Genomic DNA, 24,373 nt, shown 5'->3' on the forward strand with positions numbered 1-24,373 from the left:
TCTTTTTATGATAGGATTGGTACACATAAAATATAACCTCCATAAGTGATACCTTCAGTAAAACTACCCACATTATTCTATAAATAGCCCTGGGTTCCGCTGATTCGTGAAACGTGATCAAACTACCTATAAGATATTGCTTTTACCATAGACATATTATACTAATTCGTAAGGATATGCTATTAGTATAGCACGAATGGTAAGGATTCATTGCCGCCTATTTAAATTCTTTTGATTGATTCCAGGCGCGCTTAGTCGTGTCGCAGTAGAAAACGTTCGACAGTCATCTTTTGTGATACATCCACGAATGAGGGTAGGTCGCGCGCTATCTATTCTGGGCCATTTTTTTTTCAAAGTGGTCCACCCCACTTTTTTTTTGGATTTGGAAATGTTTATGTGGTTTCCACTCAGAATCGCGAGCTCTTTCAATCCTAATAGGCGAAAGAAAGTGTCCCAAGATTTTTTCCCATTCCGTTACCATTTTTTCATACGTTTTGTATGGCGGTAACAGAATGGAAGGTTTGAAAAATGTATGGACATTTTGGGACATCTTTTTCACGTATTAGAATCGAAAGACCTCGCGATTCTGAGTATGAACCACGTAAAAAATACCCATGGTACAAAGGAGTGGGGTAGACATACTTGAAAAAAATGGCCTCTACACAACTTTCATTCACCCACCATCTTTAGTTACCCGTGAGCATGATGCGTCGAAATATAGGGAGCTCGAAAAAAACAAAAGAAATGACAGTCTGTATCCCGGTTAATGTCTAATGAAACTAACCGTGAATCATTCCAAACTCTTAAAGTATGAGATGTCTACTCCTTATAAATTGATATCCTTGGTGCTTACCGCTACCGGAATTTTATCATGTAGGTACTTGAATTCACTTTACTTTATACTCTCATTTTTGCGAGGACTTTGAAGCTTGTCATGCTAGTTTTAATATTTTTAAGCACTATAAGAGGAAAGGATAAAATTCTTGAATTATTACATTTTTCTAAGGCTTTGCTATTTTTGCTTGCTTAACATGATGCATTATGTTGTGAAAATAACCCAGCAATGTACGGAAATTCCCATTGAGTCACGAAAAATATGTTTTTGTAACAATTTTGTGTAACATTCAGTCAAAAATACGCTTGTATACAGGGTAGACAACTATGAGGTAAAAGTACCAGTCCTCGACACACTAATGCCAAATATATAGTGTCCCTTCTGTCACATTTATTTAGATTGACTTAAAATTTAAAGTGGCATCTACTGGTGTTATAAATGTATTTATTTATTTAAACTTTTTTGCACAATCCAAAAAAAAGTACAAATAGCGGACTTAATGCTAGCAGGCATTCGCTACCAGTCAACCATGGGCCAAACCGAGAGTTCGCGTTGGTGCAGTATCATAAAACAGTTAAGTAGTGAAATAAATTAATTAGAAACAGGTGTTATTATTTTGACTCCTACCCACCAAAAAAATGTCAAAAGACGAAAAGTAAGAAAAAGCCTTCATATCTCAATCTGTGCCTGTGTATAGCCTGGAATGTATATCTCAATCTGTTCCCCTTACCCTATAATATCCTTGGGTCTATAGGTATAGTCTATATTCGGAAAGAGAAGAGTCATAGAATGTATAGAACACGATACATTCCATGCCTCTTTTCTATCCAAATAGACTACTAGCTAATAGAGTATAGCTTCGCAAAAAGAAAATATTCATTGTTATTTAATATATAATATTTCTTTCATATTTATCACTTAGGTATGTATCGTAAACTAAACTGTTTTGCAAGCTCCAAGCTATGCGCTCAAGTTTTAAGTTATGATCCTGCCGCGTATTGCGACACTGCTTTAATCTCCTACTTTACGGTTTTCTGCAGTACTTCGGGGTTTAGTATTACCCGCAATACTAAAGTGTATTTTATAGATTATTTTAATAGAATTAAGCTGACGGAAAGTTAAATCGGTGAGATATGAAAGTCACAAGAGGTTTAGGAAAGCTGCGACAATATTTAGATCATAATACAGTATTTTAGTATTTTATAAAATTTATTGTAATGTGTGTGTTCCTATGTACATTTCTGAGGTTGTGCAATAAAGTGGATTTGTATTGTATTGTATTGTATTTTAGACATTTTTTTAAACCCCCGGGCCCCGTGGCAAAAATGTATAATACCCCGTTATTATAAGTTTGACGTGTCTGTCTGTGTGTGTGTCTGTCTGTCTGTTTGTCTGTCTGTCTGTCTGTGTGTGTGTGTCTGTCTGTGGCATCGTAGCTCCCGAACGGATGAGCCGATTTGGATTTAGTTTTTTTTTTGTCTGGCAGCTGAGTAAGTCGGGGGTTTTTTAAAAACATTTATGTATTTTTATTTATTATCAAAGATGTCGCGTATAATTAAAATTTTGAAAAAACTCCCGACCGCGACATAGTGGACCGATTTTCATAAAACATGGCTAAGACCACTCCCGACTAACTCTGCTCAGCTTTCAAATAACAAAAAAAACTAAATCGAAATCGGTTCATCCATTCGGGAGCTATGATGCCACAGACAGACACACACACAGACAAACAGACAGACAGACACGTCAAACTTATAACACCCCGTCGTTTTTGCGTCGAGGGTTTAAAAATAAGGTTGGCAAATTCTCGTTAAATAAAACATCTAGTACCTAATAAGCGACAGACCGGTTTATTCAACATTTATTTAAGTTTTAGAATATATTAGATGGTAGCATAATCGTTACAAAAAATATAATATTTTATGTAATGTATGTTGAAAATGAACAGCGAATCAACACGGTTACTTACTAGAATCAAAAATTACATTTTCGTTAACACTATCGAGTTACGTATTATAATTCTGTCTAGATCTAGAGAAGGAGGTAACTCAAATACATTTTACCGGATTATAGGCAATATAATTTAGAAAAGTCCAAAATATCCAATCAATTTACAAAGAAAGTACCAAAAGAATAATTATAATTTTAATTTATTTAGTCACATAATATAAATATAAATATTGGGGACACCTTACACAGATCAACTTAGGCACATACTAAGAAAAGCTTGTACTATGGGTGCTACTGCTAAGCGACGATATATCGTCTATATTCGGATCGTCTATATTTGGTTATTATGTGACTAAATAAATTAAAATTATAATTATTCTTTTGGTACTTTCTTTGTAAATTTTGGATATTTTGGACTTTTTTAAATTATATTGCCTATAATCCGGTAAAATGTATTTGAGTTACCTCCTTCTCTAGATCTAGACAGAATTATAATACGTAACTCGATAGTGTTAACGAAAATGTAATTTTTGATTCTAGTAAGTAACCGTGTTGATTCGCTGTTCATTTTCAACATACATTACATAAAATATTATATTTTTTGTAACGATTATGCTACCATCTAATATATTCTAAAACTTAAATAAATGTTGAATAAACCGGTCTGTCGCTTATTAGGTACTAGATGTTTTATTTAACGAGAATTTGCCAACCTTATTTTTAAACCCTCGACGCAAAAACGACGGGGTGTTATAAGTTTGACGTGTCTGTCTGTCTGTTTGTCTGTGTGTGTGTCTGTCTGTGGCATCATAGCTCCCGAATGGATGAACCGATTTCGATTTAGTTTTTTTTTGTTATTTGAAAGCTGAGCAGAGTTAGTCGGGAGTGGTCTTAGCCATGTTTTATGAAAATCGGTCCACTATGTCGCGGTCGGGAGTTTTTTCAAAATTTTAATTATACGCGACATCTTTGATAATAAATAAAAATACATAAATGTTTTTAAAAAACCCCCGACTTACTCAGCTGCCAGACAAAAAAAAAACTAAATCCAAATCGGCTCATCCGTTCGGGAGCTACGATGCCACAGACAGACACACACACACAGACAGACAGACAGACAAACAGACAGACAGACACACACACAGACAGACACGTCAAACTTATAATAACGGGGTATTATACATTTTTGCCACGGGGCCCGGGGTTTAAAAAATGTCTAAAATACAATACAATACAATACAAATCCACTTTATTGCACAACCTCAGAAATGTACATAGGAACACACACATTACAATAAATTTTATAAAATACTAAAATACTGTATTATGATCTAAATATTGTCGCAGCTTTCCTAAACCTCTTGTGACTTTCATATCTCACCGATTTAACTTTCCGTCAGCTTAATTCTATTAAAATAATCTATAAAATACACTTTAGTATTGCGGGTAATACTAAACCCCGAAGTACTGCAGAAAACCGTAAAGTAGGAGATTAAAGCAGTGTCGCAATACGCGGCAGGATCATAACTTAAAACTTGAGCGCATAGCTTGGAGCTTGCAAAACAGTTTAGTTTACGATACATACCTAAGTGATAAATATGAAAGAAATATTATATATTAAATAACAATGAATATTTTCTTTTTGCGAAGCTATACTCTATTAGCTAGTAGTCTATTTGGATAGAAAAGAGGCATGGAATGTATCGTGTTCTATACATTCTATGACTCTTCTCTTTCCGAATATAGACTATACCTATAGACCCAAGGATATTATAGGGTAAGGGGAACAGATTGAGATATACATTCCTGGCTATACACAGGCACAGATTGAGATATGAAGGCTTTTTCTTACTTTTCGTCTTTTGACATTTTTTTGGTGGGTAGGAGTCAAAATAATAACACCTGTTTCTAATTAATTTATTTCACTACTTAACTGTTTTATGATACTGCACCAACGCGAACTCTCGGTTTGGCCCATGGTTGACTGGTAGCGAATGCCTGCTAGCATTAAGTCCGCTATTTGTACTTTTATTTGGATTGTGCAAAAAAGTTTAAATAAGTAAATACATTTATAACACCAGTAGATGCCACTTTAAATTTTAAGTCAATCTCAATAAATGTGACAGAAGGGACACTATATATTTGGCATTAGTGTGTCGAGGACTGGTACTTTTACCTCATAGTTGTCTACCCTGTATACAAGCGTATTTTTGACTGAATGTTACACAAAATTGTTACAAAAACATATTTTTCGTGACTCAATGGGAATTTCCGTACATTGCTGGGTTATTTTCACAACATAATGCATCATGTTAAGCAAGCAAAAATAGCAAAGCCTTAGAAAAATGTAATAATTCAAGAATTTTATCCTTTCCTCTTATAGTGCTTAAAAATATTAAAACTAGCATGACAAGCTTCAAAGTCCTCGCAAAAATGAGAGTATAAAGTAAAGTGAATTCAAGTACCTACATGATAAAATTCCGGTAGCGGTAAGCACCAAGGATATCAATTTATAAGGAGTAGACATCTCATACTTTAAGAGTTTGGAATGATTCACGGTTAGTTTCATTAGACATTAACCGGGATACAGACTGTCATTTCTTTTGTTTTTTTCGAGCTCCCTATATTTCGACGCATCATGCTCACGGGTAACTAAAGATGGTGGGTGAATGAAAGTTGTGTAGAGGCCATTTTTTTCAAGTATGTCTACCCCACTCCTTTGTACCATGGGTATTTTTTACGTGGTTCATACTCAGAATCGCGAGGTCTTTCGATTCTAATACGTGAAAAAGATGTCCCAAAATGTCCATACATTTTTCTAACCTTCCATTCTGTTACCGCCATACAAAACGTATTAAAAAATGGTAACGGATTGGGAAAAAATCTTGGGACACTTTCTTTCGCCTATTAGGATTGAAAGAGCTCGCGATTCTGAGTGGAAACCACATAAACATTTCCAAATCCAAAAAAAAGTGGGGTGGACCACTTTAAAAAAAAATGGCCCAGAATAGATAGCGCGCGACCTACCCTCATTCGTGGATGTATCACAAAAGATGACTGTCGAACGTTTTCTACTGCGACACGACTAAGCGCGCCTGGAATCAATCAAAAGAATTTAAATAGGCGGCAATGAATCCTTACCATTCGTAGACTAGTATAACATATCCTTACGAATTAGTATAATATGTCTATGGTAAAAGCAATATCTTATAGGTAGTTTGATCACGTTTCACGAATCAGCGGAACCCAGGGCTATTTATAGAATAATGTGGGTAGTTTTACTGAAGGTATCACTTATGGAGGTTATATTTTATGTGTACCAATCCTATCATAAAAAAGGGAATATTTATTCAGTAGGTAATGTAATGAAGTAAAGAGATACTGGATGGATTACCTGCTCATGTTACGTAGGTTACAACCATAGAACTAGATTTAGATAGAAGAAACAAGTTCATCTATTTGTATGGCGGCCGAGCGTGTCAGATTTTGTACTGAAGTTGTTACTTGCCTGTGTTTTTAAATATGTCTCAGGCCTCTAAGTGTTCATAATTTTTGTGTTGTTGTAATTAAATATCACGTAACGAGGCATTTTTAATGTTTTTTTTGACTTCAACTTACAAAATCTGACGCACGAAAGCTGCAAGCTGCGATTAAAGACGGACAACTCAGTGGACTTTACTGAGTTCATTTGACACGCTAAGTAGATACGTTTGCTTGATCTATGCTATATATGACATCTGTGGTTACAACACAGTTAATAAATCTTACTTGTATTTATTGTCTATTCCCTTTTTAAATCAAATTATCTACATATTTTAGATGCGAAATAAAACAGTTTCTAACAAAATGGTTACTAAGCGTGTTTTGTAATGAATATCCAACTCATTGTTGCTTTTTTTTTTCTGAAATTCATTTGTAGTAAAATAATTAAGAAACATCTAACATGTTGCCTATGTTAGATGTGTTGAAAATATACCAATGTAATTGCACCTCCATGTTGAGTTTATTATTTGTGTTTATGACATGTGGTTTAAAAACTAACTTCCGGGGTTCGATATTCAAATATAAGTGTCATTCGTGTAAATGCAATGGTGGTTTGTTGATCTAAAATAAAACTCATTATCACAATTAAAACTGTTTTCTTTATTTAATTTCATCAGGTTATGGGCCCAGCCACAGCCTGGCGCATATTCCTGTAAAATTATCTAAAGAATTCAGGAAGTATATCGTCAAATAAAATGTGTCGGCGAGAAGTATAAAAGTGAGGTATAGGACGCCATTGCTGAAAATTTATAACTTGCTCGGCGCTCAGAGTAAGGAAGGACAGCACGATGGATTTGAATTTAAATACAAATAACAGCTTGATAAAGTTGGAAGGCTCCAGTAACTGGAATATATGGAAATTTCAAACAACCGTATTGTTGCGAGGTCAAAAATGGTTGGACATTGTAGAAGGAAAGACGGTAAAACCGGAAGAAACTGGCAGTGAACAGGCTGCTTGGAAGGCAAAAGATGCAAAAGCTCAGGCTTTGTTGGTAACGCGCATGACGGAGAGCTCCATGATGCATATATTATCATGCTCGACCTCAGCTCAAATGTGGAAGAAACTGCTTAGTGTGTATGAGCAAAAAACGGAGACGAGTATCCATATTGTACAGAACCGTTTCTTTCAATACAAATACGAAGCAGGAACTGAGATGTCAACATTTCTGTCAAAGATTCAAGAAATGCAGAATCAACTTACACAAATGGGCGAGAAAGTCTCTGATAAATTCGTTATTACGAAAATTTTAATGTCGTTGCCAGATGAATATAAACACTTTGTATCCGCTTGGGAGTCTGCCCCCGATGACAAGCAAACTATGGATAACTTAGTGGCGAGATTGTTAGTAGAAGAGGAAAGGGTAAAAGAGAAGGGCGAAGGGCGAGAGCCAACCTCGTCGTCGTCAGCTTACGTAGCGAAGAATAAAAAGAATGCTAAGTGCATGAAGTGTGATAAATTTGGACATTATGCCAGTGAGTGCAGAAGTAATAACAACTATAACAATAGTGAAGGTCAAGGACATAATAACTTTAATAAGTGTTTTTATTGTGGAAAAGGTGGACATAACAAAGCACAGTGTTGGTTTAGAAAGAACAAGGAACAGAATAAAAAAGAAAATGCGACTACCAGAACGTGCGAACTAATACACGCCGATACTTGTGGCCCGATGGAAGTTGAGTCTTTGAGCGGTTCAAAATACTTCGTCGTATTGAAGGATGACTTTTCGAACTACAGAACAGTTTATTTTGTGAAAAACAAATACGAAGTGAAGGGTTGTATTAATGATTTTCTGAATAAGGCGGAAAACATGACAGGAAACAGAGTTCGAGTGTTTCGTAGTGATACAGAGATAAACAGAGACGTGAAGGAGATGTTGTCGAGACGCGGAATAGAACATCAGACGCGGAATGAAATAACAGAGCGAAATGTCAATGCTGAACCCGAAATACGTACCCTTGTCGAGTCTGCTAGAACCATGCTGAATGCCAAGAACCTGCCAAAAGAGTTGTGGGCAGAGGCAATAGCAGCAGCAGTATTTGTACTGAATAGGACTGGTAAAAGCAAATACAGTGAAAAATCTCCTTATGAAGTCTGGTCAGGGAAAAGTTTTGACATCCACCAGTTAAAACCCTTCGGTACTCCAGTATATACTCATATTCCAAAAGAGAAGAGGAAGAAGTGGGACCGAAAAGGGAAAGAGGATTGATGGTTGGATATGGAGATACTGTGAAAGGCTATAGAGTATACTATCCTGATACAAAGAGTGTGGATTTGAAGCGGGACATCGTTTTCTTGGAGAGTGTAGAATCAAAAGATGGGAGTCAGCAGGAGGTCACTTTGACCATAAAAGAAAACACAGAGAGAAAAACTGAAGAGCCTTGCACTGAGCCAGAAGGGGAGTTGTCAAGTGTCAGTGAGAGAACAGCAACTTCAAGTGCAGAGGAATCAGGAAGTGAATATATCCCATCTGGTGATGAAGTTGACTTGAAAGAAATACCTCCACGAAAACCAAGTTCACGGATAAGAAAACCACCTGAATTTTACAGCTATAATTGCCAGTGTCCGAACTACAGAAAATGAGCCTGATACATACAAAGAGGTAGTGACCCGGCATGAGGCTGTTGAATGGTTTGAAGCTATAAAGGGAGAACTGAAGACATGCGAAAATAGTGACAACTGGAAAACAGTGAATGATCTAGGGAGTGAAATAGTGATCAGTAGTAAGGTAGGAAGTGAGTGTTTTAGAAAAGTGGTAATAAAGACGCTCCGCAGTATAAAACCAGGTTAGTTGCTAGGGGTTTTGTGAACAATGACATTAAATTTAAATGACATTTAGGCTGTTTGTAATAATTGCAACTTAATTTGCTAAAATAAAGAAAAGTACCTATTAGTAATAAAACTATTGTCAAAATAAATAAGTCTAAGGGCTTTAATGTACCTGTTAGTGTTAAAATGAAACTTTTACATTTGTAGTGATAAAAGGAAGGTTTGTTTATTGTTTGTTAGCTGTTTCAGTAGTGAGTAGATAACAGAAGTGTGCAAATGATTTGTCATTGACAGCATTATTAAAGGATACTAAGATATGTCAAACATACTCTAGATTTGAAATTTATCTATAAATGTTAGAATGGTGTTTTTAGAGGCATTTTGTAACTCAGACTGGGTGGAGGTTTGAAAGATAGATAATCCACCACAGGCTATAAGTTTTAATTTTTCAAATTGCTTGATATTTTTTGACAACAAGTAAGTAAGTAAGTAAGATCTTTATTGCAAACCATGGTATTTACATAGATGTTACAAATTGTGGATAGTTACACATGGACCCCGGTGGGGTGTAGCAATTTTCTTATAACTAGTTTCTATAATAAGTATACAGAATTACACACTAACTTAAGGAGCTTTTATGATAAAAGCCATAGTATAGTAAGTATGTATTAAAGTTAAGTGTACAACGCGACCACATAAGATATTAAGTAATTAAGTATTTGTTTCTTCCATGAATTCTTTAACGGTATAATAGGTTTTTCTATCAGATGTGTCTTAAGTTTTGAGATGAACAAGTTCTTGTTCTCAATGTTTTTTAGATCTGTGGGTAATTTGTTGTAGATTTGTATTGCTTGATAATAAGGACCTTTTTTGTATATTTCTAGAATAGGTTCTGGAAGTAGGAGTTTATCTTTTCTGCGTGCACTTTTGTTGAACTCGAACAGATGAATATTGTTTCTGACAAAGGTAGCGGTTTCCAGGATGTACAAAGAAGGTAGTGTTAGTATGTTTAGGGCCAGAAAGTGTGGTTTACAGGTTTCTAACTGTTGTATATTTACTAATATTCTAATGCATTTTTTTTGTAGGAGAAATAGTTCGTTTGAGTCGGTACTATTTCCCCATAGTAATAAGCCATAGCGAAGCCAAGCTTCAGCATATGCGTGATAGACTGATAAAGCGCATGACATGTTTGTGTTAGATTTAATTATGGTCAACGCGAAGAGAAAAGAAGATAATTTAGAGCAGATTTTATCAACGTGACTTTTCCAATTGAGATGTGAGTCTAATGTAAGGCCTAATAGGTTAAATTCTGAAACTTCTTCTATATTCAAGTCTAGTAAAAGAGTTGTTAAATCAGTAGCTTGTTTTTGATAAGGTCTAAATTGGATTATCTTAGTTTTGTTCGTATTTATTTGTAAGTTATGGTCCTGTAACCATTCAGAGATGTCATTGAAAGTCTTCTTTATATAGGAGTAATCACTGGAGTAGTTTTCATGGCTGAAAAGACACGATATATCGTCAGCGAATAATATACACTTGTGAGAGGATATTTTTGGTATATCATTAATATATATTAAAAATAGAACACAACCTAACACGCTGCCTTGGGGGATTGATGTATTTATTGTTTTCCATTTTGATTGATAATTTTGTATTTGTTCAGAGTCAGCGTGGTGATGTTGAATTTGTACATATTGTTGCCTATTTTTCAGGTATGATTGTAGCCAAGCGTGAGTATATCCGCGGATTCCAATTTCATATGATTTATGTAGTAGGATTGAATGTGAAACTCTGTCGTAGGCTTTGGACATATCCAATAGCAGGCCTATGGCATACTTTTTATTTCTCATACAATCCAGAATGCCTTGGACGTAATTATACACGGCTAGGGTGGTTGAGCGTTTTTGGCGGAACCCGAATTGATTCTCGTGTAATAATTTGAATTTCTCCAGGAACTTGTATATTTGATCTGCTATAAGTTTTTCATATATTTTTGATATGGTTGGTAGAAGGGCTATTGGTCTATAGTCCGCTGGGTTGTGGTTTTTACCTCCTTTCTTTAGGATGGGCTTAACTACGGTGATTTTTAACTTGTCAGGAAAGCAAGATTTCTCAAAAGATTGGTTTATTAGCTGTGTAATGGGTCCTGATAGTTCGTGTTTGCATTCTTTTATTAAAATTGGCGGGATTTCATCGAATCCGCAGGTTAATTTATTAGGTAGGTTTTGGATGGTTTTGAGTACTTGTAACTCGGTGACAGGGTGTAGGAACATGGAGTTAACGGTGGGATCGGGGCTGGGACGACCACGCGGGGATTTAAGGCCGTCTGTTCCATTGCTGTCTAGTTGTTGCTCACCTATGGATGTAAAATATTCATTGAAGATGTCGGCTATTTTCTGGGGGCACTTTGTTTTAGTGTCTTGGTAGTGTAACTCTATATTTTTGTGTTTTTTGTTAGTGTTTTTCCCGGTAATTTGTTTAACGACTTGCCACATACTTTTTGTTTTGTTGGTAGAATTATAGATATTATTAGCATAATTAATTTTTTTTGATTTATTTATGCACTTGTAGAGAATTTTAGAATACATTTTATAATGGGATTTTAATACTTTGTTATTTGTTTGGTTGATTAGCATTCTTAATTGTCTCTTGTGGTAACAAGATTTCTTAAGGCCTTTTGTTATCCAAGGTTTGCTGTTTCTTTTTTTAATCTTGGAGTGCTGTAAGGGCATGAATTTGTCAAGTAACTGTAGTTGTAGCGGGGCTTGTTAGAAAGGATCTTTGTCTCACGATAGCTCTCTCTCTGTCCTTCGAATAAGTTGTAGACGGAATCATTTCTAACACTCTGAAACGTGTGTCCAAGAAGGTTGTTAACTTCTCAAGTTTCGGCAACTCTTGTACAGGTAGCGTGCTTATCTCCTCTTCCCACTGTTTGCGTGTCTCTTCGTCCAATTTGTTGAGAATAATGTGAATAACAATTGTATCCCACTCGTTTATCTTCACGTCGTTGTTTTTAAGACTGTTCAGACATTCTTGAGTAGTATCGAGAAGTTCTCTAATAGATTTGGAAGTGCCGTTGTATACTCTCTTCTGATTCATAAATCTATTCAAGATTGTATTCACTATCATGCGTTTGTTGTTGTACCTCTTGTCTAAAGTTTCCCATGCGACATCGTAGTTTTTCTCGGTTATTTGTAGATGCTTCAATAATTGTTCAGCTTCACCAGTGACACTTGATTTCAAATAATGAAGTTTTTGTACCTTGCTCAAAGATGGTTTGTTGTGAACGAGTGACGTATATAGGTCTCGAAAAGATGTCCATTCTTCATAATTTCCCGAGAATTGAGGCAGTATTACTTTGGGAAGTTTTACATCTTGCGTAGATTGCTTGTTTACATCTGACGTGTTATTCTGCGGATGCGGTTGCGGGTTCTCTCTCACAGCGGTAGATTTGTTGAACAGATCAATAGTATCTGACAATTCTCCTTTTATCATAAAATACTCTTCTTCTCCAACAGAATAAATGTCGTTGACGAAATAAACATGTTCTTTTCTTTGAGCGCTCGTTGCATATTTAACAATTTGGAAATGGTTTGTCTGGAATTTCTGCCAATACTCGTTAAGTGTGTCGATTCTTGCTTGTACGTAGCCTTTCGTAATGCGTGTTTTTCCTTGCTTTTTGAAGTTTATTCCTATCTTCCGTATTAAGTCGTAAGTAGTTTCTTGTTCCGATACGTATGTATCCATTTTGTAGGTTATGTAGTAAAATCTTGCGACGAAATATGTAGAATCTTCGGTCTTGTTCTTCGAAAACACGAAATGTTCGGAAATTCACACTTTTTCTTCCAATTATTACGAATCGCGATGTATTTTCACTACTTTATGTCCATTGTTTACACTGATGCGCGGATCGTTTTTTACGAAAATATGACGAAATTTCTTCAAATTATTGTCCTCGCGGTAGTTTACACAGTTTTTTATCGTATTTATGCACTAAAACCTCGAATTATTGTTCATTTACTTGTATTACACGTATTTTTCTCACTATAGTTCGTATTTTGTTTTCTCACTTTTGTTCATTTGACTTTTGTTTTCTTCTCGAATGTTCGATGCGTGACGTCTATAATCTCTCTAAACTGTTCTTATTTCACTGCGATTGTTTGTTTTTCACCACTAATTCACTATATTTATCCCGGTTCGTATGGACCACTTTGTAAACTCATCTACTCAAAATGTGAATATAAGAACTGAGACGCCGTATTGCAATAACTCTTATTTATTGATAAGAATCTTAGTTAAAACGTATACATGTTAATTCATTGAAATATATTGCAAAAAATAATACGTGAAACGAAAAGGAAACAATTTTGTTTTGTTTTTATAATTTATTGAAATATGGTAACAAAACTAATAAAAGGTATGTGTAAAAATAAACAAATAATTTAATTTACTATTCACGTATCAAGTAGGTATTAATTAGTTTACGTATAAATAGATTAGTATTGAAGTCATGATTAAAATTGATGAATAATGATTAATTATTAAATAAAACTCTTGAATCATCCTATATGCAGCGTGACGTCAAATTTATGTCATCGGCATGAAAGTTACGGGCCCTGGTCATGTCAGTCAGTGACACTGATAAGAAATAATAATATTCACACACACACATCATTTATCATTTATCTATGTGGATAAATCATGCTGTCACGCTTTGGCGTGTTGTCAGCGTGATAGTGACAGATGTCTTATCCACGTGGATAAGTGATAAAAGAGTATATTATAATGTAAAGTGTATAAGGTAAAGAGTATAATAAATATCAAAAATCAGGTTCTAAAAGTTTTATTCCTTTGTCGAGAGATGGCAGCAATTGCACCGAGACTACAAAATTTACCTAAAAAATCCATTCCTTTTCGTATAAATAATAGAATAATAGAATCAGCAGTAAATATTTCTCAAATAAAATATATCCCAGATAGGTTTCATGTTGAATGTGAAAGGTTGTCGCCTCGGAAAACCTTATTTAAACATATCTCCTGAGAGTTTAGGTTTCACGGAAAACGTGAAAAAAGCATGCGAAGTCGAAATCAAATATTAAGGCTCCATGTTTTATTTATAATCCTCCAGATCTTCGGGGAGGAGAATGGACTACTAGATTTAGACTCCGCATTATAAATTATAAAATTTTGTATTCAGAGTTTTGAATGGTGAATCATTCTTATTAGACTTTGGATTCGTCTGTGCCTTTCGCTAGTCTGTGGCCAAGAGTAAGAAACGTATTAAGTTGTCTCATTACACTTACGAATATATTGACCAGGATGAAGATCGTGAATACCTTTTTTTTATTAGAGAGCTCTTAATATTTTGACGCAGTTAGATGCCTATGGGACTTTTTCCTTAATTACGATTTTGGTTTCTTTTTTCTGTCCTTGACCAAATTTATTTTTATTATTTAGATACATTTACTGACAGTAGATGAAATAACAAGTCACGCTACCATTTATTATTTATGTAAATAAAATAAATAAATAAATATTGGGGGACACCTTACACAAATCAACCCAGCCCCAAACTAAGCTTGGAATATGGGTGCTAGGCGACACCATAGTACATACTTAATATACATAGAAAACGTCCATGACTCAGTAACAAATATCTGTGCTCATCACACAAATAAATGCCCTTACCGGGATTCGAACCCAGGACCGCGGCTTAGCAGGCAGGGTCATTACCGACTAAGCCAGACCGGTCGTCAAATGTGCAATCGTAGCCAGTGTTTGCTTGATCTGGTGGGTATGTAATCTGTAGGATAAGTGAATATCTTATTTTGACAAGATCACTTTTAGTCCTGTTTGACTTGACACTCTTGACAGCCGACGCTTTGAATATTTTCGATTAATGTTGAAGAGAATTTCTCCTTTTTCTTTAAACGGATAACCAGGAATATTTCTCAGTACCTACCCATTGTCTATGTCTATGTCAGTTATTGACTCTTGGGTACTTTATCGAATAGGCGTATTTTTATGAAAATTACATTTGACGTAATCTGCGACCTAGAGCACAAACGAGTGAAACTCTTTATTTTTTTATTGATTTATTAACACAAAAGGTACATTTATGTCAAAAACATATGTCCCACAAAACGGTTTGACTCTGGGATCAAAGTCTCTTTGCTAAGAAAACTAAAATAACATTTAAATACTATTAATTCCGTCCTGCTATCCGCAGGCAAACAGTTTAATACATATATCATGAAGGTCACACGCGTTGGGCTCCAGGCAGGCAAGTACTTATGGCCGCACGATAAATGATAAAACTACTGGCCGTCCCCACCGCACTTATAAATAGTGCGATAGGGATGGCCTGATGTTTTATCATTTATCGCGCGACCATGCTTATACGCCAGGGATCCTAGGAAGGCAAAAGATCGGCCTGACTGGAGAGCACTGCAACGTACAGCGGCTTACGGTGGTCACGACCATCAGTCATGAGGTTTCGACGAAGAAGAAGAAGAAGTTTAATATGTAGGGTAGACGCTTCGTCAGACACCTATCTCCATGCTTCCATAGTAGTTAGTTACTCTTGGTACTTCGTATTTGCCTGCAGTTACCGACCTGGTGCCGTGTATTACTTACAATCGATAAACCATGATTATGACTTCCATGGTGACTAAGTGCTAATGTGAATTTATGCTTAAGGCTTACTGGAAGAATCTTACATATCTTAAATAGCTGACTATAATCTGACTTGCATTTATTTTTAGTCTTTCTGTTGACTAGAAGTTTTAAAAATCTTAATTTAATAAAAAAAATAAGATTCAGATATATGTCGTGTTCCTTGGCGTCAAATTGTTAAACATAAATGATTTATGTAAGGAACATGACCTCACAATCACCTCTATAAAAATAGTGATTGTTTACTGCTACATTTTTTATGTAAATACCTACAATTTCCTATGATCAGATTACTATAACAAAGTCAGCCACCGTCAACGCGCCCCCGATTTTTTATTCAATACCCAAGGAGAATCACTAAATTCAATATGAGGCTGCGTTTCCATTATTCATTTCATTACGGTACCTGGCTCCTTTATGCGGATAGATAAGATTGGGGAAATAAATTGTTTAGTTTCTATAGACGAAGGTAAATAGGCACGATAAGTAAATACCTATATTTATAGAAAAACCGGTACAACTGAGGGAGGCAATTATATTAATTGTGTTAACACATAACTGCGATGGCGGTTGCAAGCTTAAATTATTCTTTGTCTTAAGGTGATGAGTGATCAGACACTAGCGTCACTTTTGATATTTTATTTTATGTATCTTATAATGTGATCAATTTTAGTAGTTATTAAAAGTAAGGCGGTAATAAAACACTTATATTGTTTTAAATGTATATACATTGTAATTCCGAAGAAATGTTCAAAATAAAAGTGGACACTTTAAAAAAAACTTAAAGAATTGAACAAAAGGAAAGAAAAGGAAAGTAGTTAGTAGAGGTCACTAAAGTATTTTAAAGGAGGTAAAAAAGTTTGCCTATTTCTAAGTAAATGATGAAACAGAAGATTTAAGTTCATTATTTAAGACTTACTTACTAGTACTAGTAGTACTTGTTATTGTAAAGATGAAAATACTTAATTCTGAGATGTGATGAAACTTACATTAAAAGCTCTTCAATTATGCCCTTTCCGCTGCTCCAAAATTATCTGCAACAAAAACATACGGTAAAAATAAACCTTCCACGAGAAAGACATAAAGAAACGAAAATATGATTACCATTTATGCCTCATCTAATAAAACCACGAGTTGAAAAAATTCACGACTGCCGAAATAAGGCTGAAGTTTATAGCTGTTTTTAGTCAACGCGGAGGCTAATTTAGATTTTACAACATAATAAAGTTTTCTTATTTTGATACAATATAGACAATATCAGAACGGTAATCTCAGGCGGTGCCGCCAGGCTTAATCAAATCAATCAGTCAATCAAATTTTATTTGCAGATAAAACACAATGTAATGAATGCAAAAATAATTATATCAAACATTACGTCACTGGTAATGTCAAAATAATAATTAAAATTGAAATTCATTTCAACTATAATTTTAAAAAATCTGTTACAATTACAATTTGAAAAATCTGAACTGGACTCTCCAGTGAACAGGATACGTCTCTCGTATACAAAATGTACTATTTATAAGTAGCTGCCTTGTAGCGATCTACCTTTTCACTTATTTCACAAATAAGTTAAAAGGTAGTAATTTGTGAAATAAGTGAAAAGGTTGATCGCGACAAGACAGTCACTCGTTGGGTGCCACAAATAAGTATAAAGGTATATAGATTGCGAAAAGGCAGTCACTCGTTGGGTGTCACAAATAAGTCAAAAATAAGTGAAAAGGTTGATCGCGACAAGACAGTCACTCGTTGGGTGCCACAAATAAGTATAAAGGTATATAGATTGCGAAAAGGCAGTCACTCGTTGGGTGTCACAAATAAGTGGCAAGGTAGACCGCGCCAATGACAGCGGAATCAGTTTTATTTAATTTTATTGGGGCATCGGCAACAGGGGGCAACAGCAATACAAAAGAAATGCAAAACAATAAATAAGAAACCATAAACGTAGCCAATAACAGATGTCCACAAATATACAAAAACTAAGATCGGTGATGGAATCGAATTTATGACCTTCGACAGAGTATGTTAAGGATACGAGTATAGGGATACGTGGAGGAATTTGAAGGGGGCCTTTGCCCAATAGATAAATTTTTGGCTTTTTAGAATAGGTTAGTTAATTACGTAACGTCATGGACACTGACAATATTTGACGTATCATATCATATCGATATCTTCAAGTTTGAATCGCCGCAAGACGTGTATTGCGGCGCAACGTAATGCAATTCAACGCGTTGCAGCTGTCGTAATATATGGGATAAAGCGTTGCCACACGACGCATCATAATTTAGACCCCCGACCCAGTACAGAGTTTCTAGAGGACGAGAGTTAGGATGGCATAATGTATGAGAAATACGGTATGTATTTAACCGAAAAGGCCCACTGCTTCGATGTTCACGAAATGCCGCTTTATTAAATGCCTACAAAATTTTTACAAAGAAATCAGCCGCACGTGCTCAGCGTCGGATGATAGGGTTGCCTATGGATTAAAACGAATTAATTACTCAGATTAAATTTTATACTATTATATTCTTGGGTACTTTCTAGGTATATATACAGTATGTCCTATGGTACATATTTTATTCATGATGTCTATTTAACCGGTCTGGCTCAGTCGGTAGTGACCCTGCCTGCTAAGCCGCGTTCCTGGGTTCGAATCCCGGTAAGGGTATTGAGCACAGATATTTGTTCCTGAGTCATGTATGTTTTCTATGTATATACGTATGTATTTATCTATTTAAGTATGATTTTTTTGTAAAAAATTTGTAGGCATTTAATAAAGCGGCATTTCGTGAACATCGAAGCAGTGGGCCTTTTCGGTTAGATACATACCGTATTTCTCATACATTATGCCATCCTAACTCTCGTCCTCTAGAAACTCTGTACTGGGTCGGGGGTCTAAATTATGATGCGTCGTGTGGCAACGCTTTATCCCATACATTACGACAGCTGCAACGCGTTGAATTGCATTACGTTGCGCCGCAATACACGTCTTGCGGCGATTCAAACTTGAAGATATCGATATGATATGATACGTCAAATATTGTCAGTGTCCATGACGTTACGTAATTAACTAACCTATTCTAAAAAGCCAAAAATTTATCTATTGGGCAAAGGCCCCCTTCAAATTCCTCCACGTATCCCTATACTCGTATCCTTAACATACTCTGTCGAAGGTCATAAATTCGATTCCATCACCGATCTTAGTTTTTGTATATTTGTGGAGATCTGTTATTGGCTATGTTTATGGTTTCTTATTTATTGTTTTGCATTTCTTTTGTATTGCTGTTGCCCCCTGTTGCCGATGCCCCAATTAAATTAAATAAAACTGATTCCGCTGTCATTGGCGCGGTCTACCTTGCCACTTATTTGTGACACCCAACGAGTGACTGCCTTTTCGCAATGTACCTTTGCGCTTATTTGTGGCACACAACGAGTGGCTGCCTTGTTGCGATCTACCTTTTCACTTATTTTTGACTCCCAACGAGTAGCTGCCTTGGCGAAATCGACCCTTGCCCTTTTTTTTTATACTACGTCAGTGGCAAACAAGTATACGGTCCGCCTGATGTAAAGCGGTCACCGTAACCTATGGACGCCTGCAACTCAAACAGTGTCACATGCGCGTTGCCACCCCATTAGAAACTTGTACACTCCCTTTTGCTGTGTTAAGTACACAGCAAAAAGGAGTGTACAAGTTCCAAGGAGGGTTCGGGTTGCCGACGACTCAAAGGACAATAGACGGAACAAGTTAGTTCCGTAAGTCCTCCTTCCGTAAGTCATCAGCACACCGCACCCTCGTTGAGCTCTGGCAGCCTTACTCACCGGCAGAAACACAACACTATGAGTAGGGTCTAGTACTATTTGGCTGCGGTCTTCTGTAAGGCGGAGGTACGTCCCCAGTTGGGCTCTGCTCTAAATTCGAGCGAGACGATATCCGCTGTGCTGTGCCCTACCACACAAAGCGGAATATCATTCGCTATGCCCTACCTCCTACAAAACTACTCCTTATTTCTGGCACTCAAAATGTGACTGCCTTGTCGCGATCTACCTTTGCACTTATTTGTGGCACCCAACGAGTGACTGTCTTGTCACTATCTTTTCGCTTATTTGTTGCACCCAACGAGTGGCTGCCTTGTCGCAATCTATATACCTTTATACTTATTTGTGGCACCCAACGAGTGACTGTCTTGTCGCGATCAACCTTTTCACTTATTTCACAAATTACTACCTTTTAACTTATTTGTGAAATAAGTGAAAAGGTAGATCGCGACAAGGCAGCTACTTATAAATAGTACATTTTGTATACGAGAGACGTATCCTGTTCACTGGAGAGTCCAGTTCAGATTTTTCAAATTGTAATTGTAACAGATTTTTTAAAATTATAGTTGAAATGAATTTCAATTTTAATTATTATTTTGACATTACCAGTGACGTAATGTTTGATATAATTATTTTTGCATTCATTACATTGTGTTTTATCTGCAAATAAAATTTGATTGACTAATTGATTTGATTAAGCCTGGCGGCACCGCCTGAGATTACCGTTCTGATATTGTCTATATTGTATCAAAATAAGAAAACTTTATTATGTTGTAAAATCTAAATTAGCCTCCGCGTTGACTAAAAACAGCTATAAACTTCAGCCTTATTTCGGCAGTCGTGAATTTTTTCAACTCGTGGTTTTATTAGATGAGGCATAAATGGTAATCATATTTTCGTTTCTTTATGTCTTTCTCGTGGAAGGTTTATTTTTACCGTATGTTTTTGTTGCAGATAATTTTGGAGCAGCGGAAAGGGCATAATTGAAGAGCTTTTAATGTAAGTTTCATCACATCTCAGAATTAAGTATTTTCATCTTTACAATAACAAGTACTACTAGTACTAGTAAGTAAGTCTTAAATAATGAACTTAAATCTTCTGTTTCATCGTTTACTTAGAAATAGGCAAACTTTTTTACCTCCTTTAAAATACTTTAGTGACCTCTACTAACTACTTTCCTTTTCTTTCCTTTTGTTCAATTCTTTAATTTTTTTTTAAAGTGTCCACTTTTATTTTGAACATTTCTTCGGAATAACAATGTATACATTTAAAACAATGTAAGTGTTTTATTACCGCCTTACTTTTAATAACTACTAAAATTGATCACATTATAAGATACATAAAAGAAAATATCAAAAGTGACGCTAGTGTCTCATCACTCATCACCATAAGACAAAGAATAATTTAAGCTTGCAACCGCCATCGCAGTTATGTGTTAACACAATTAATATAATTGCCTCCCTCAGTTGTACCGGTTTTTCTATAAATATAGGTATTTACTTATCGTGCCTATTTACCTTCGTCTATAGAAACTAAACAATTTATTTCCCCAATCTTATCTATCCGCATAAAGGAGCCAGGTACCGTAATGAAATGAATAATGGAAACGCAGCCTCATATTGAATTTAGTGATTCTCCTTGGGTATTGAATAAAAAATCGGGGGCGCGTTGACGGTGGCTGACTTTGTTATAGTAATCTGATCATAGGAAATTGTAGGTATTTACATAAAAAATGTAGCAGTAAACAATCACTATTTTTATAGAGGTGATTGTGAGGTCATGTTCCTTACATAAATCATTTATGTTTAACATTTTGACGCCAAGGAACACGACATATATCTGAATCTTATTTTTTTCATTAAATTAAGATTTTTAAAACTTCTAGTCAACAGAAAGACTAAAAATAAATGCAAGTCACATTATAGTCAGCTATTTAAGATATGTAAGATTCTTCCAGTAAGCCTTAAGCATAAATTGACATTAGCACTTAGTCACCATGGAAGTCATAATCATGGTTTATCGATTGTAAGTAATACACGGCACCAGGTCGGTAACTGCAGGCAAATACGAAGTACCAAGAGTAACTAACTACTATGGAAGCATGGAGATAGGTGTCTGACGAAGCGTCTACCCTACATATTAAACTTCTTCTTCTTCTTCGTCGAAACCTCATGACTGATGGTCGTGACCATCGTAAGCCGCTGTACGTTGCAGTGCTCTCCAGTCAGGCCGATCTTTTGCCTTCCTAAATGATCCCTGGCGTATAAGCATGGTCGCGCGATAAATGATAAAACATCAGGCCATCCCTATCGCACTATTTGTAAGTGCGGTGGGGACGGCCAGATGTTTTATCATTTATCGTGCGGCCATAAGTACTTGCCTGCCTGGAGCCCAACGCGTGTGACCTTCATGATATATGTATTAAACTGTTTGTCTGCGGATAGCAGGACGGAATTAATAGTATTTAAATGTTATTTTAGTTTTCTTAGCAAAGAGACTTTGATCCCAGTGTCAAACCGTTTTGTGGGACATATGTTTTTGACATAAATGTACCTTTTGTGTTAATAAATCAATAAAAAAATAAAGAGTTTCACTCGTTTGTGCTCTAGGTCGCAGATTACGTCAAATGTAATTTTCATAAAAATACGCCTATTCGATAAAGTACCCAAGAGTCAATAACTGACATAGACATAGACAATGGGTAGGTACTGAGAAATATTCCTGGTTATCCGTTTAAAGAAAAAGGAGAATTCTCTTCAACATTAATCGAAAATATTCAAAGCGTCGGCTGTCAAGAGTGTCAAGTCAAACAGGACTAAAAGTGATCTTGTCAAAATAAGATATTCACTTATCCTACAGATTACATACCCACCAGATCAAGCAAACACTGGCTACGATTGCACATTTGACGACCGGTCTGGCTTAGTCGGTAATGACCCTGCCTGCTAAGCCGCGGTCCTGGGTTCGAATCCCGGTAAGGGCATTTATTTGTGTGATGAGCACAGATATTTGTTACTGAGTCATGGACGTTTTCTATGTATATAAGTATGTATTTATCTATATAAGTATGTACTATGGTGTCGCCTAGCACCCGTATTCCAAGCTTTGCTTAGTTTGGGGCTAGGTTGATTTGTGTAAGGTGTCCCCCAATATTTATTTATTTATGTTATTTACATAAATAATGAATGGGAGCGTGACTTGTTATTTCATTTGCGTAATGTAATATCTACTGTCAGTAAATGTATCTAAATAATAAAAATAAATTTGGTCAAGGACAGAAAAAAGAAACCAAAATCGTAATTAAGAAAAAAGTCCCATAGGCATCTAACTGCGTCAAAAAATTAAGAGCTCTCTAATAAAAAAAAGGTATTCACGATCTTCATCCTGGTCAATATATTCGTAAGTGTCATGAGACAACTTAATACGTTTCTTACTCTTGGCCACAGACTAGCCAAAGGCACAGACGAATCCAAAGTCTAATAAGAATGATTCACCATTCAAAACTCTGAATACAAAATTTTATAATTTATAATGCGGAGTCTAAATCTAGTAGTCCATTCTCCTCCCCGAAGATCTGGAGGATTATAAATAAAACATGGAGCCTTAATATTTGATTTCGACTTCGCATGCTTTTTTCACGTTTTCCGTGAAACCTAAACTCTCAGGAGATATGTTTAAATAAGGTTTTCCGAGGCGACAACCTTTCACATTCAACATGAAACCTATCTGGGATATATTTTATTTGAGAAATATTTACTGCTGATTCTATTATTCTATTATTTATACGAAAAGGAATGGATTTTTTAGGTAAATTTTGTAGTCTCGGTGCAATTGCTGCCATCACTCGACAAAGGAATAAAACTTTTAGAACCTGATTTTTGATATTTATTATACTCTTTACCTTATACACTTTACATTATAATATACTCTTTTATCACTTATCCACGTGGATAAGACATCTGTCACTATCACGCTGACAACACGCCGAAGCGTGACAGCATGATTTATCCACATAGATAAATGATAAATGATGTGTGTGTGAATATTATTATTTCTTATCAGTGTCACTGACTGACATGACCAGGGCCCGTAACTTTCATGCCGATGACATAAATTTGACGTCACGCTGCATATAGGATGATTCAAGAGTTTTATTTAATAATTAATATTATTCATCAATTTTAATCATGACTTCAATACTAATCTATTCATACGTAAACTAATTAATACCTACTTGATACGTGAATAGTAAATTAAATTATTTGTTTATTTTTACACATACCTTTTATTAGTTTTGTTACCATATTTCAATAAATTATAAAAACAAAACAAAATTGTTTCCTTTTCGTTTCACGTATTGTCATGGCCAGCAAGAAGATTGACCATAGAGAATAGATATAGCTGTCACATTCTTGAATTGCTGTCAACTGAAGCTTACATTATGAAGACAGAAGTCTAGATTTTTATTTTTTGCAATATATTTCAATGAATTAACATGTATACGTTTTAACTAAGATTCTTATCAATAAATAAGAGTTATTGCAATACGGCGTCTCAGTTCTTATATTCACATTTTGAGTAGATGAGTTTACAAAGTGGTCCATACGAACCGGGATAAATATAGTGAATTAGTGGTGAAAAACAAACAATCGCAGTGAAATAAGAACAGTTTAGAGAGATTATAGACGTCACGCATCGAACATTCGAGAAGAAAACAAAAGTCAAATGAACAAAAGTGAGAAAACAAAATACGAACTATAGTGAGAAAAATACGTGTAATACAAGTA

General features: G+C 35.5%; 1 protein-coding gene across 1 annotated transcript in view; it reads left to right on the forward strand.

Moving 5' to 3' along the window:
* Window positions 1-20,538: 20,538 nt before the first annotated feature.
* The window catches only part of LOC125236681 (uncoordinated protein 58-like), a 258,598-nt gene continuing 254,763 nt past the window's right edge, over window positions 20,539-24,373 (forward strand). The window contains exon 1 of the mRNA XM_048143586.1: window positions 20,539-20,585. The gene's annotated coding sequence lies outside the window, so the exon portion shown is untranslated. The remainder of the gene's footprint in view (window positions 20,586-24,373) is intronic.

Source organism: Leguminivora glycinivorella, chromosome 19 (genome assembly GCF_023078275.1).
Source record: "Leguminivora glycinivorella isolate SPB_JAAS2020 chromosome 19, LegGlyc_1.1, whole genome shotgun sequence".
NCBI classification, from domain to species: Eukaryota; Metazoa; Arthropoda; class Insecta; order Lepidoptera; family Tortricidae; genus Leguminivora; species Leguminivora glycinivorella.